This window comes from Lontra canadensis, unplaced genomic scaffold (genome assembly GCF_010015895.1).
Source record: "Lontra canadensis isolate GAN:19392208 unplaced genomic scaffold, GSC_riverotter_1.0 scaffold1, whole genome shotgun sequence".
Taxonomy (NCBI): Eukaryota; Metazoa; Chordata; class Mammalia; order Carnivora; family Mustelidae; genus Lontra; species Lontra canadensis.
This window is the reverse complement of record NW_022630995.1, coordinates 123,279,971-123,293,437: the sequence shown is the minus strand read 5'-3', so window position 1 is coordinate 123,293,437 and position 13,467 is coordinate 123,279,971.

Sequence of the window (13,467 nt, the reverse complement as noted above, 5' to 3'; positions counted from 1 at the left end):
GGTGAGGAGCAGAGGAAGAGGGAGAAGCAGACTCCCCACTGAGCTGGGAGCCCAACAGGGGGCTTGATTCCAGCACACCAGGCTCATGACCTGAACAGAAGGCAGATGCTTAATCTGCTGAGCTACGCAGGCGCCCTGCAGGCTGCTGTATTGTTTTGGAACTTACATGGACATCATTCATTTACTGTTTACCTGTAGCACAGCAATTATAGGACCCTGGGGGTCATCCACACTGGGGTACTTTGGAGGTATGTTAAGAAAAATAATGAAGGGCCCATAGTTCTGAACAATGTCAGTGATAAGGTATATTTTCCTAGAACACATTATTTATTGGTCTCAGTTCTAAACCAAAATTCTAGACTTTATTTCTAGTCCTCACTCTGCCACGGATGAATCATATGCTTCGGGGAAAAGTGGTTTAACTTCTCCAAGTATCAGCTACCTTACCCAAAGAAATGAAAGTGTTCCAAACGGATCATAATTTCAAAGATCCTGACCCACCCCAAAATCCTGATTGTATGAAATTCTTTTTTTTTTTTAAGATTTTATTTATTTGACAGAGAGAGATCACAAGTAGAGAAAGAGAGAGAGAGAGGAGGAAGCAGGCTCCCCGCCTAGCAGAGAGCCCGATGTGAGACTCGATCCCAGGATGTATGAAATTCTTAATAAATGACCATGTTTGCTGCAGTTTACAGAATGCTAGACCATAAGAAAGTGCTGTGTTGTAAGAGGACTGGGAAATCATCAAAACCATACCCTGGACCCCTCATATTCCCTTGGGGATTTTACAGGTGACTCTGGCCTTGCTCATACAGTGGAGAGGGGGTTTTGTGGGAGAGCTGGAGTCACTGTCCTTAGGGCCCTGGCCCATGGTGTTTGGTGGCAGGAAATGTTTAATAACTCTTCTTTCCCCCACATCATTGTTCAACTAGGTATGTGTTTACAAAGAATACAGCTAAATAATTGATTCTACTATCTTTAAGTCTTTGGCGCTGAGAAGAGGACTTCCCCTCGTGGTGAACATATTAGTGAAAGAAACAAGGAAATGTTATTTTCACTAAAAATTAGAAAAATTAAATATTTTCAAAGCAACACGGTTTTCTTTTCTTCTCCTCATCCTCCCCCTCCCTCCTCCTCCTCCTATTCCTCCTCCCCCTTTCTCCTCCTCCTCTTTCTCGTTCTTCTTCCTCTTCTTCTTCTTTTGAAATAGGATTCCACTTGGATTTTCAAAGTAGTGTCAATTCAGCAGTTAATGTTAGCAACACAGGAACCAATTTTTCAAAGATTTAAATTTAATGCATTAGAGAAATTATAAATTAATCCAAGAAAGTATTGTTGCCTTTAGCCGAGACAGTAACTATAATGGGAGTGCCCTCAAATACATATATTCCCATTAATTTTTGCATTTGAAAGTATTATAAGATTTATGACTGGTTATAAATATATAAATATATGGTCAGCATCTCGCCAACACTTAAATCTTGCCACTTGGAAACCAGTTTCTCTCTCTTTTTTCTTTAAAAACAATTTTATTTATCTATTTGACAGAGAAAGAGAGATCACAAGTAGGCAGAGAGGTAGGCAGAGAGAGGCAGAAGCAGGCTCCCTGCTTAGCAGAGAGCCAGATGCGGGGCTTGATCCCAGGACCCTGAGATCATGACCTGAGCCAAAGGCAGACGCTTAACCCACTGAGCCACCCAGGGGCCCCAGAAGCCAATTTCTCAATCTGATCTTTACTTCAGATTAAAAAATTGTTCCTTAATGATCAGATGAAAAACATCTAACCAATACAGTATTTGCTGCCCCCAAGATATTTTACGTACAGATATTTTACACAAACTTCCTAGAAATACACTCTCACTCAAAGAATCAAATATAAGGATGAGAGCCTCAGGCTTTATAGCAATTAAATAGAGGAGAACGTATGGGTAAAAGGCAACCATTGTGGTAAGATCTACACTCATTGTATATGCATTGAGTTCTGTGTACACATCGATTACAGAAGGACTATGTTAAAGGTAAAATGGACTGATAAGCCTATTTGGAAGACACACAGCATGACCAATTCTGAGCCTAAGAGCAACATAATCTGTTTTAGAAGTAAAAGTAATAAAAACCTGAGAGACACCCTGAGTGGCTCAGTCGGTTAAGTGTCCAACCCTTGATTTTGGTTCAGGTCATAATCTCAGGGTTGTGGGTTCGAGCCCTACACTGGGCTCTTTATAGCCTGCTTAAAAATTCTTTGTTTCCCCCTCCCTCCCTCCCTGACACCTCTCTCTCCCTCTCCAAAAAAAAAAAAAAAAAAAGAAAGAAACTTTTTAAAAAATTTATCTCATAAAAGAATATAAACAATAAATTAAGACTACTAAAACCAAAACAGACATCTCTGGTTCTTCCTTGTGTTTTTTTAAGATTAGGATATAGAGAAGTGAGCCTGGAAGATGAAACAAAGACAAGAATTAGCAGGATCAGGTGTTGGGCTAAATTTGCAAAGTGAATAGGAATTTTCTTTATTCCTTCAACCATCACAGTATTGGTTTCCCCAAAAAATGTCTCTATGTAACCAGTTATAAAATGTTACATGTTCTTCTATTCCATAACCCTCAAATCTTAGAATTCCTGCAACTTTCACCCCTGCCCTATAACCCAACTGTTCACATTTTTTTCTTAGTCAACAGTTAAGTGTTATGGCAGACACAGAAACGTAAGCCAAGAAAGGAGTTCTCATGGATAAATGCTCCAGCATCTTATTTTTCAGAAGATAGTTTTGAAGGCACTCTGCACTCTTTTCCAAATATCCTGGAGGAATCCCAGTTATTCACAGCACGGACCTCACTAAGGAATCCTTTGGCTTTTCTTCTTTCCCTTCCTGTCTCACGCTCCCTGCTCTCTCGCTATTATTCCTGGGAATGTCTCCCAGGTCCTTGTCTCAGGCGTTGCTTTGGAGAAGCCAAACTAATACATACAGCTCTTATTCACTGTGAGATCTAATACATTTAGGAACTGAATAGTTACTTTTTTATTTTTCAAAATATTTTTTAATTTCCCAGCTAAGAAGTTTCTGTGAACATAGCCATTCAAGAAGCCATTCATTTGTTTGATACAGTGAGTTACCATTTGTTGTATAAAGTAGTCATTTGTTGTTGATGCTGTTTTGTTGTTGCTGCTGTTTTGTTTGATTCTCAAAGAAGGCAGCCCGAAGAGAATTAAATCCTTTTACTGGGATTTAGTTATACAACAGAAGTTTTTTCCAAAGTCAATCCTATAAACTTGAGTATGGCCATGCATAAGTGATATTTGCTTGTTATTATTAGGACAGATCCAAGAAAAGACAAACAAGAAACTATTAGGACACTAATTTCGAGGGAAGGGGTACTCATAATGTTAATTATGGATCAATTAGGAGATTATTTCTTTACTCATGTGGATTTAAGGTAACTAGTTTCCAAGGGGAAAAAAGAATACATTGGGAGATGTGTTTATGTAAGGGTGGCCTTAAGCCTTTGTGTAGGTGAGAAAACTGTATCTCACAAAGCAAAAGTATCAGAAAAGAGCTGTGAACCAGGTGACCTTTTTGTTATCCTGGACTATGGAATGTGATATTTGTGGAAAATGTTTACAGATAAACTCATATTTTATTTCCTTATTTTCCTTATTTCTTAAAAACCATGGACATTAAAAAAATAATTCCATTGATATTTCAAATGTGAATTGTAATAGTTTCTTTAAGATTTTATTTATTTATTTAAGAGAGAGATAATGAGAGAGAGAGAGAGAGAGGGTACGAGAAGGGGGAGGCTCAGAGGGGGAAGCAGATTCCCCACTGAGCAGTGAGGCCAATGTGAGACTCGATCCCAGGATTCCAAGATCATGCATGACCTGAGCCGAAGACAGTTGCTTAACCAACTGAGCCACCCAGGCATCCCAGTAAATTGTAGTAGTTTCAAATTCAAGGTTATAAAAACTGGTTTTTGTTCACTTTGATGATGTAAAGTGTTGTAAAACTCCAATTGACATTGTAACATTTATTCTTGACCCCAGGTCAAATTAGATACGTTGTCATTTCAAATTTGTCACAAATTAATGTTTTTCATTATCAAATTTAATATAATTTTAGATGAATGTAATATAAATGAGAAATGATTTTAACATTATCTGTTTAGTATGACTTGTACAGAAACAAACTATGATAAAATCTTCATAAATAAGTTTTGAAAGCATTAAGAACATACTTTATAATCAATTGACCAAATAAAATCAATGAAATGATGAAAAAGCTTAAGTACAGTAGCCATAATATAGTTTGAATCATCTGAAATTACTGCTTTTTTAAGTCCAAATGGTTGATATCAGCAATTTCATATGGTTCATCTTATTAACATTAAAGTAATATTTAATACTGTGCATAAAAATACTATTAAAGGGGGTTTTGATTCTGGAAAATTTGCAAAATGCTCAAATAGACAAGTCTATTCTTTGAAAAAGAAGAAGGAAGCAAATTCTGATGCTACTGCAATAAACTTGTATCTAAATATTCAACAAAATATACATAATGCCTTAATTTATTAGCAGAGAACCCAAGACTTCACACTCTTAGACTGTATAATTTTCAGTTTTCATTCTCTATCACTTCCCACCCAAAGGTCTTGAAATAAATCCAAAGCAGAGATACTAAGTTCTGGAATCTTCTAAATTCTCCTCACTTAGAGTAATCTCTCTGCCCCTCCACCTACTGAACTCTTACCCATTCTTTAAAAGACATTTTAAATATCACTTCCTCTTTCTAATGTAACCTACGTAGTGGCACCTGGGTGGCTCAGTGGGTTAAAGCCTCTGCCTTCAGCTCGGGTCATGATCTCAGGGTCCTGGGATCAAACCCCGAGTCAGGCTTCCTGCTCAGAGGGGAGCCTGCTTCCTCCTCTCTCTCTGCCTGCCCCTCTGCCTACTTGTGATCCCTGTCTGTCAAATAAATAAATAAAATCTTTTTAAAAAGTAAAAATAAAAACAATATATTTTAAAAAAATGATGTACCCTAGGTAACATAATTACCACCTCTTCAGTGACACAACAACACTTTGTATTTAAATTCTTAGACTTAATCCCATGTCATTGTTATCTTTGGGTTTTCTGCCTGTCTTCCTTATTAGGTCGTATTTCCTCGAGACAAGTAGTGCTGTGTGTTCTTCCTCTTGACTTTTGCTTCAAGCCAGGTAAATAAAGACACAACTATTTCTCAACGAACAGAATCTCATCTTTTCATCACCCTTTGTTCAACAGAGTCAAAGATGCCTTTAAAAGTTCATGTATCAAGCAGAGAAGTAGCTTATTGAGAATACTGAGACACATGAGAAGGTAAAACATGGATAGAAGAAGGTAAAACATAGATAACCAGTCAATGAGGTTTGTTTAAAAATTGTGAAGCTTCAATCGAGTCCCACCTTGGGCTCTGCACTCAGCATGGATTCTGCTTATCCCTCTCCTTCTGCTCCTCTCCACTGCTTTGTTTCTCTCTGTTGTCTCTCTCTCTCAAATAATTTTGAAAAAGAAAAACAAACAAACAAACAAAAAGCCATGAAGCTTCAGGTACCATGTGTTGTATAGTAATATTTAATCTGTGCACAAAGCCAGGTCAGTGAGTCAATAATTTACTAAGTACCGTCTCAGTAAAAGTTCAGGTGCAGTTAATGATCTTCTGTGCATTTTGAATTCTCATGAGTTTGAGATTAAATTGATCCTTCCAAGTAACTGGCCAATATTTGTGAAATGATTATCACAAATGGTTGGAGAAAATTCAATAAAGAGAAAAGAACTGTGTTTTTGTGACATCTGCTATATGCCAGACATTATGCTAGGGTTGTTCCATAGGTTCACGGATTCTGTCCTCTGAGAACTGAGACCACAGATGCTGGTAATGGACAGAGCCAGAATATAAGCAGATGACTCTCATTCTAAGGTATTTTCCCTTTCTCCCACATCTGCTGCCTTGTAATTCTGAACTGTTAGACTTCATATCTTTTTTTTTTTTTTTTTTATTTCTTAAGTGGTAAGAGCACTAGGAACATTTTTGGTTCTAATATTTGGTCATTGACCCCAGTTTCTGATACAACTCCTAAAACTTTTATAATTTCCTGGGTGAGAGGAGAGTCTTTTGTTCTGTCGGGGCTCCTCCAGGTAAGCTTCTTGGTGGTTCCTGGAGGAGAGATGGTCACCAGAAAGAACAAGCTGTGATTAGAAGCCCGGAATTTTTTACCCCACCCTTCATTCTCTTGAGAAGGTAAAAGGGCTGAAAATGTAGTTAATGATCTATCACGCCTATGTGATAAAGTCTCCATAAAAATTCTAGTAGTACGAGGTTAAGAGAGGTTCCAGGTTGGTGAACTGGTGGTGTGTGGGGAGAGTGACACACTCAGAGAAGGCATAGACGCTCTGCACTCTTCCCCAAATATTTTGCCCTATGTACCTTTTTATCTGCCTGCTCACCTGTATTCTTTATCATGTCCTTTAATAAACTAGTTAGCCTTAGTAAATAATACACTGACTTCTTTGAGCCACCCTAGTAAATTGATTGAACTTGAAGAGGGCATTATAGGAACCTCCTATGGGAGCCACATTGGACAGAAGTTGTGGGTAACCTGGAGACCCACTTGCGATTGGGGTGAAGGCAGTTTTGTGGTACTGAGCCCTAACCTATTGGATCTGACACTGTCTCCAGGTAGATAGTGTTGAATTGAGTCATACTGTAGGAAATCCAGCTTGCATCCAGCTTTATTTTTCCTTCCTTTTAAATGTTTTTGTTCTTGTCTCTCCCATGTGTTTAATTGGGAGCTCATGGTGGACTCTGTATACTGTTACTCTGACAGAGATCCTGCCTATGAGGGCCACTTCTCTTTCCTATAGCCATTGTCTGGTGGAAATACAAGTGGCCACATCCTCCTGTCTACTCAATCTGCAGTTTAATTTGCTGTCCACCTTTTGTCCTGCTCTCACATAATGTCCAAGCAGGATTTTTTTAAGTTTTTTTAAAGATTTAAAAAAAATTTTTAAAGATTTTTATTAATTTATTTGTCAGAGAGAATGAATGAGAGAGAGCACAAGCAGGGGGAAAGGCAGACAGAAGGAGAAGCAGGCTTCCTGCTGAGCGAGGAGCCTGGTACAAGACTGGATCCCAGGACCTTGGGATCATGACCTAAGCCAAAGAAGTGGCTTAAGCAACTGAACCACCCAAGCGTCCCTCCAAGTGGGATTTTTTTTTAAAGATTTTATTTATTTATTTGACAGAGATCACAAGTAGACAGAAAAGCAGGCAGAGAGCGGGGGTGGGGGGGTAGTGGGGGAGAAGCAGGCTTCCCGCTGAGTGGAGAGCCCAATGCGGGGTTCCATCCCAGGACCCTGGGATCATGACCTGAGCTGAAGGCAGAGGCCTTAACACACTGAGCCACCCAGGTGCCCCTCCAAGTGGGATTTTAAAATCTTCACTGGTTGTAATAACTAGGAGCAGAGAGAGAGAAAGAGAATTGCTGGGAAGGGGGAAAAACCTCCACACATTTGGTGACCAAAAGTAAAGTGTTCTGTTTAAAAGGACACACAACTCTTAGAAAACTGAGTTTTTCTTTTTTGTATACTTTACTGATTCTCCTCTTTATCAGGAATCAAGTCCTGAGTTTTGCATTGCTATGAAATCTAGGAATACCTTTAATTATCTTATGCAATAAGGAAATCATTTTTTTATGGTAGTGATTTGTTTATTTGACTTTGATTTAAACTTTTGTTTAATGACATAACAAAATTGCAATATCCAGAATCTGACCTATGTGAAAAGTTTACTAGCTTCTCCAGGAAGTAAGGCATCTGTGAAAGAATAAGTCTCACTAGTTCCAAAGTGGCTTCCAGGCCTGGGTTTATTTAAACAGCCAAATTGGAAAAAACCTACCCAAAATTAGTAAAATAAAATATCAGTAGAATACCCAAGGACTCATACCTCTGTTGTAGAAACAAGGGCTTAGTATTTTCTACATAGTATTTTTTATTTCATAATGTTGTAGGTATTTTTTTTTTAAGATTTATTTATTTATTTTAAAGAGAGAGAGAGTGAGCTTGGCGAGAAATAGGGGGAAAGTGAGAGAATCTTCAAGCAGACTCCCTACTTTGCATGGAGCCTGACACAGGACTTGATCCCATGACCCTGAGATCATGACCGGAGCCAAAACCAAAAGTTGGCCACAGGGTGACAGTTTATACTTGCTTTGATGCAGGTCTTTCTGAGTTCTGCTTGCCTACAATGACAGGGACATGTGACACTTAATTCTGCCAGCACTCTTATCTATTCATATAATTGTGAAATATCTGTTCCAACAGAACACAATGATCACATCTGGGTTTCACTTAGCGTGAAAAAGTCAGATAAGACAGATAGCTATTAAGCTCACCAGTGTTCTTATTTGTCTCAGGCAGCTATAAACATACTGGGTAATAAGTGATGACTTGAATACAAAAAAAAAAAAAAAAAAAAGCTTAGTTCTTCTCATAGGTGAAATAAAACCAGAGTTTCCCCCTGCCTACATAGAAAGCATCCTCAAGGCTGGGAGGGTGAAGACAGACTTCTCATTTGCCCTGACCTATTGCTCATGGACATTCTTGCCATGAGCACAAACAAGAGTGTCAACTAAAATTCTGAAACTAAATAATGCAAAACTATTCTGTTTAATGGGAGTAAATAACTTATTTTCAATATATAAATCCTCAACATTTTGATACTCTATTTTCAGAAGAATTTAAAAGATAAAAGAAGAGCAAAGATGCCATCTGTTGGAGTTTTGTTCAAATGACTCATTCTCCTTCAGATATTTGAGGTAAATTATCATGTGACTCTGTTTTTAAAAACAATTGATTAAATCGAAATGTGTTCTTCCCTGCTCCTACCAAAGAAATGAACAACAAATGAAAAAAAAAGTTGGTAGTTGGTAAAATAAAGTTATGTATTTCTTTATAGCCCTCTTAATCCAAAAGAAAAAAAAAAAAACTTCAAGGCAATTTATAATATTCATTCAATGAGAATGGGAAAAAAATGCCGCTTAAACTAGGCAAATAAAGAGAACAAGTCAAACGGTAAATGAAGGTAAGAAGCTACCATTAAGCCAGAAATGAGACTATTATAAAGCCAAAATCTGGCTCTAAGTTTTCTAGCAGCCAATACAAAGAAGGAAGTTATATAAGTCTTTGACTTACAGTCCTATTGCAATAAAGATAAATTAGTTATTCAGGAAATCCACGAAGAGTCCTAGTAATGAGACAAAGAGAAATTTCTGTTATTCTATTATAAGGAAATTACCTACAATATGAATGAAAGTTTTGGATGGATGTTATTAATCTCAATCAATAGTATTCTATTGAGGATAATGTTGTGACTGAATTGCCCAAGAAGGTTTACTAGTACACTGTTAGTTTAACTCATCAACTTCTCTCATTTATTTCACAGAAATAATAAAAATAGAGGTTTCCATCGTCAAATGCTGGCTGTGCATAAGCAGGTGTATGCACGGCAAGTCTTCTTAAAACATTTAAAATTGCCAAAGTGCATGGTAAATCACAAATTTAGGTGATTCTGCTTTAAAAATCCCCACAAATTTATCAAAGACCTGGTATTCTACAGAACAAAATTTGGAAAATTCTGTACTGAAAATCCTAAATATTTAATCCCTCTTCTCAAAATCTTGACATCTCAGCTAGTGAATTTACCTTGTCTTGTGTCAAACGTGGTAAAATAAATGAAATACCGGAAGCACTGTGACTTTACAAGTGATTGGTGATTGGGTGTGGTAAGTTTTATCCAGGAGGCAAGAGTAAAAAGTGAGGCTGGAGTTTTCACTGGTGAAGTAGCAGTCTCTTATGTTAGTCAGAGAGGGAAATTGAGTTCATTGTGTGTGGTCTCATTAGCTGCAGCATGTAATAAACACAACTTTGTAAGATGTTTTTGGGTGCAAAATAAAATGGATAATCTCCCAAGGCTTTCTGTATTTCTTGAGGGTTTGGTTGAAATCTTTCCTTTATCATGATGTCTTCTTATAGCACCATCTACCTATAGTGAAATGGAATTTCCTATGATTTTTAGAAAGTCTATTATTTATAAAACTCATCTGACAAATGTTTGCTCTGCCTCTGCATCTTAAGAGCAGGAGTTATGGGACGCCTAGATGGCTCAGTCAGTTGAGTGTCTGACTTTGGCTCAGATGGGGATCTCAGGATCCTGGGATGGAGACCTGGCCATGTTCATCAGGGAGTCTGCTTGCCCCTCTGCTTGTCTCCTCTCCAAAGCCCACTTCCCCTGCTCATGCATTCTCTCTTCCTCTTCCTCTCTCTCTCTCTCTCTCTGTCAGATAAATAAATAATATCCAAAAAAAAAAAAGATCAGACTTTATATCCTCCAGAGAGCACAATAACTTTTCTGATTTGTGACAAGCACTATGAAGTTTTGTGCATTTGATTTAATGATATTATATGATTGATTTGATTATATAGAAGGGCTTTTTTTAATGATATTAAAAGACAAATAAAAAACTATAGACTGCAAGTGACTTTGAGGACTGAAGTAGGTATGAGATTTTTCTATGTAAAAACTAAGAATATGCTTATAATTATAATTATTGTCAATCTTTTAACAAACAAACAACAACAACAAAAAAAAACTGGTACCAATATTTCTCATTGACAATATGGGCTAATCCTTAAAAATAATCACTAAGTTTGTTGAGTTTATTGTGTTGAGTTTTACCATGTAGCAGACACATTAGTTCATTTAATTCTTGTGAAAACTTTTTGGGATGTCACTGTACTGATTATACAGACACTGAAAAGATACCTTAGAAAATTTGAGAGACCACTCATGGTTACACAGTCAGCAAATGGTAGAGTCTGTGTTCAAATCTCAAGGTTGATTTCAAATACTTTCTCAGTCCACTCAGGCTACTGCAGCAAAAACACTATAAACTGGGTAGCTTATAAACAATAAACATTTACTTCTCGTAATTCTAGAGGCTAAAAATTCTAAGATCATTGAGTTCGTAGTTTCAGTGTCTGATGAGAACCTGCTTCCTCACTGATCCACACATGGCAAAAGGTAATAAGGAGCTTTGTCGGAACTCCTTAATAGAGCGCTCATCCCATTCAGGAGGCTCTGACCTTTGACCTAATCACCTCCTAAATGTGCAAGTCCTAATATCATCACTTTAGAGGTTAGGATTTCAACATATGAATTTGGGGGAGACAGAATCGATTCCAGACACTATGCCCTTTCTATTCTGTTATGCTGTCAATAATGAAGTACCTTTGTGACTTAAATCAATCTATCTTGATATTTATCCAAACTGCTTGAAAAGTATAGCTATTCCAATGAACTATAATAATAGCAAGTAGGAAGAAGCAAGATGGTGGAGGAGGAGCAGGCTGAAATGACATCAGGTTGCAGTTCAGATAGATAGCTATCAAACTATTCTGAACACCTACAAACTCAACAGGAGATCGAAGAGAAGAAGAGCAGCAATTCTAGGAACAGAAAATTGACCACTTTCTGGAAGGTAGGACGTGCAAAGAAGTGAATCTGAAGTGACGTGAAGATAGACTGCGGGGGGGGGGGGAGGGGCCAGCTTCCTGCAAGTGGTGGAGCAGCGGAGCACAAAATCAGAACTTTTAGAAGTCTGCTCCACTGAGGGACATCACTCCAGAGGCTAAGTGGTGGTGGAGCCCTCACGGGGACAGTGTGGACTCAGGACCCACAGGGTCACAGAAAGACCGAGGGTGTCTCAGTGTGGCAGAGCTGCCAGGTATCAGAGAGGAGAAGCCAGCTACAGGGACCGAGCTGAGAAGTGAGCTTTCAGCTTGAGGTTACCTTAAACCATGATCCAAGGCATAGTCGGACCACTGCTCTTCAAGCAGGGCCCCCACAAGTGGCAGATCCAGAGAGACCCCACTCCTTCCTCCTCCAGAAGGATCAGCATGGGAGCACATGGCAGGAATCTGCTGGGTTTGGAGACTCCAAACCGTGTCATGCACCAGAGATAAAAATGCTTGGTCACAGGCCAGTTGAGCATGGAGTGCACTGGAGACCAGGGAGATGGGAGACACTGACTGCTTTTCTCTGAGGGTGCACTGAGGAGTGGGGGCCTGAGTTCTTGGCTCCTCCAGGCCAGAGATTGGGAGGCCGTCATTTCCATTCCCATCCTCCAATGCTCTACGGAAAGCATTCAGGAACAAAAGCCACAGAGAGTGAATTATTTAGCCTGGCCCCTGGCAAGGTGCAATTGGGCCTCGGCAAAGACATTTGAGAATCACTGCAACATGTCCCTCCCCAAGAAGATCAGCAAGAATATCCAGCCCAGACTGAGTCTACGATCAATGAGAAGTGCAGAACTCCAGAGCTAGGGAAAGCAACATGTAGCATTCATGGCTTTTTTCCCCATGATCTTTTACTCTTGCAAAGTTAAAAATGTTTAATTTTATTTTTTTCTTATTCTATTTTTTTAACTTTTCCTCTTTTCTCCTTTAATGTTTTTTTAAAATATTTTATCTTATCAATACCTTTTTAAAAAATCTTTTTAAGTTTTCATTGTTATATTTTATCCCTTCATTGTTAACCTTATTTTTTGTATACATATAAATTTTATCATTCAAATTTTGGAATATAATTTCTTCTAATAGTTCAAAATATACCCTAAATCTAGCTCTAACCTGATCACATTCTCTCCTCTTTTTTTTTATCCTTTTTCCAATGAACTTATCTTATCAATTCCTTTTTTAGAATTTTTTTAAATTTTCATCTTTACAGTCATATCCCATCCCTTAATCATGTTTACACTTATTCTTGTATATATATAAATTTTTATTTCTTTAAAATTGGGGGAGGTAGTTTCTTCTAAGAGACCAAAATACACCCAAAATCGTCTAGTGAATGGCTCTGTTCTACTCACCAGTCTAATATATATATATAAATTTATTTATTTATTTTTTAACAATTTGAATGCAAAGTCTAAGGAAGGCTTTCCAAGTTAGAAGCTGTATTTTTTTAAAGAATTTATTTATTTGGCAGAAAGAGAGAGATCACAAGTAGGCAGGCAGAGAGAGGGGGGAAGCAGGTTGCCTGCTGAGCAGAGAGCCCCATGTGGGCTCGATCCTAGGACCCTGAGATCATGACCTGAGCCAAAGGCAGAGGCTTAACCACTGAGCCACCCAAGCACCCCTATAAATTTGTTTTTTATTTCCTTTATTTTCCCCCCATCTTTTCCCCCAGTTTTCAGATCTCTTCTGATTTGGTTAGCATATACTTTTTCTGGGGTCTTTGCCACCCTTTTAGTATTTTACTGTCTTATTCATATATTCTTATCTGGGTAAAATGACAAGGCAGAAAAACTCACCACACACACACACACACACACACACACACACACAAACAAACAAAAAAACAAAAAACAAGGGGCA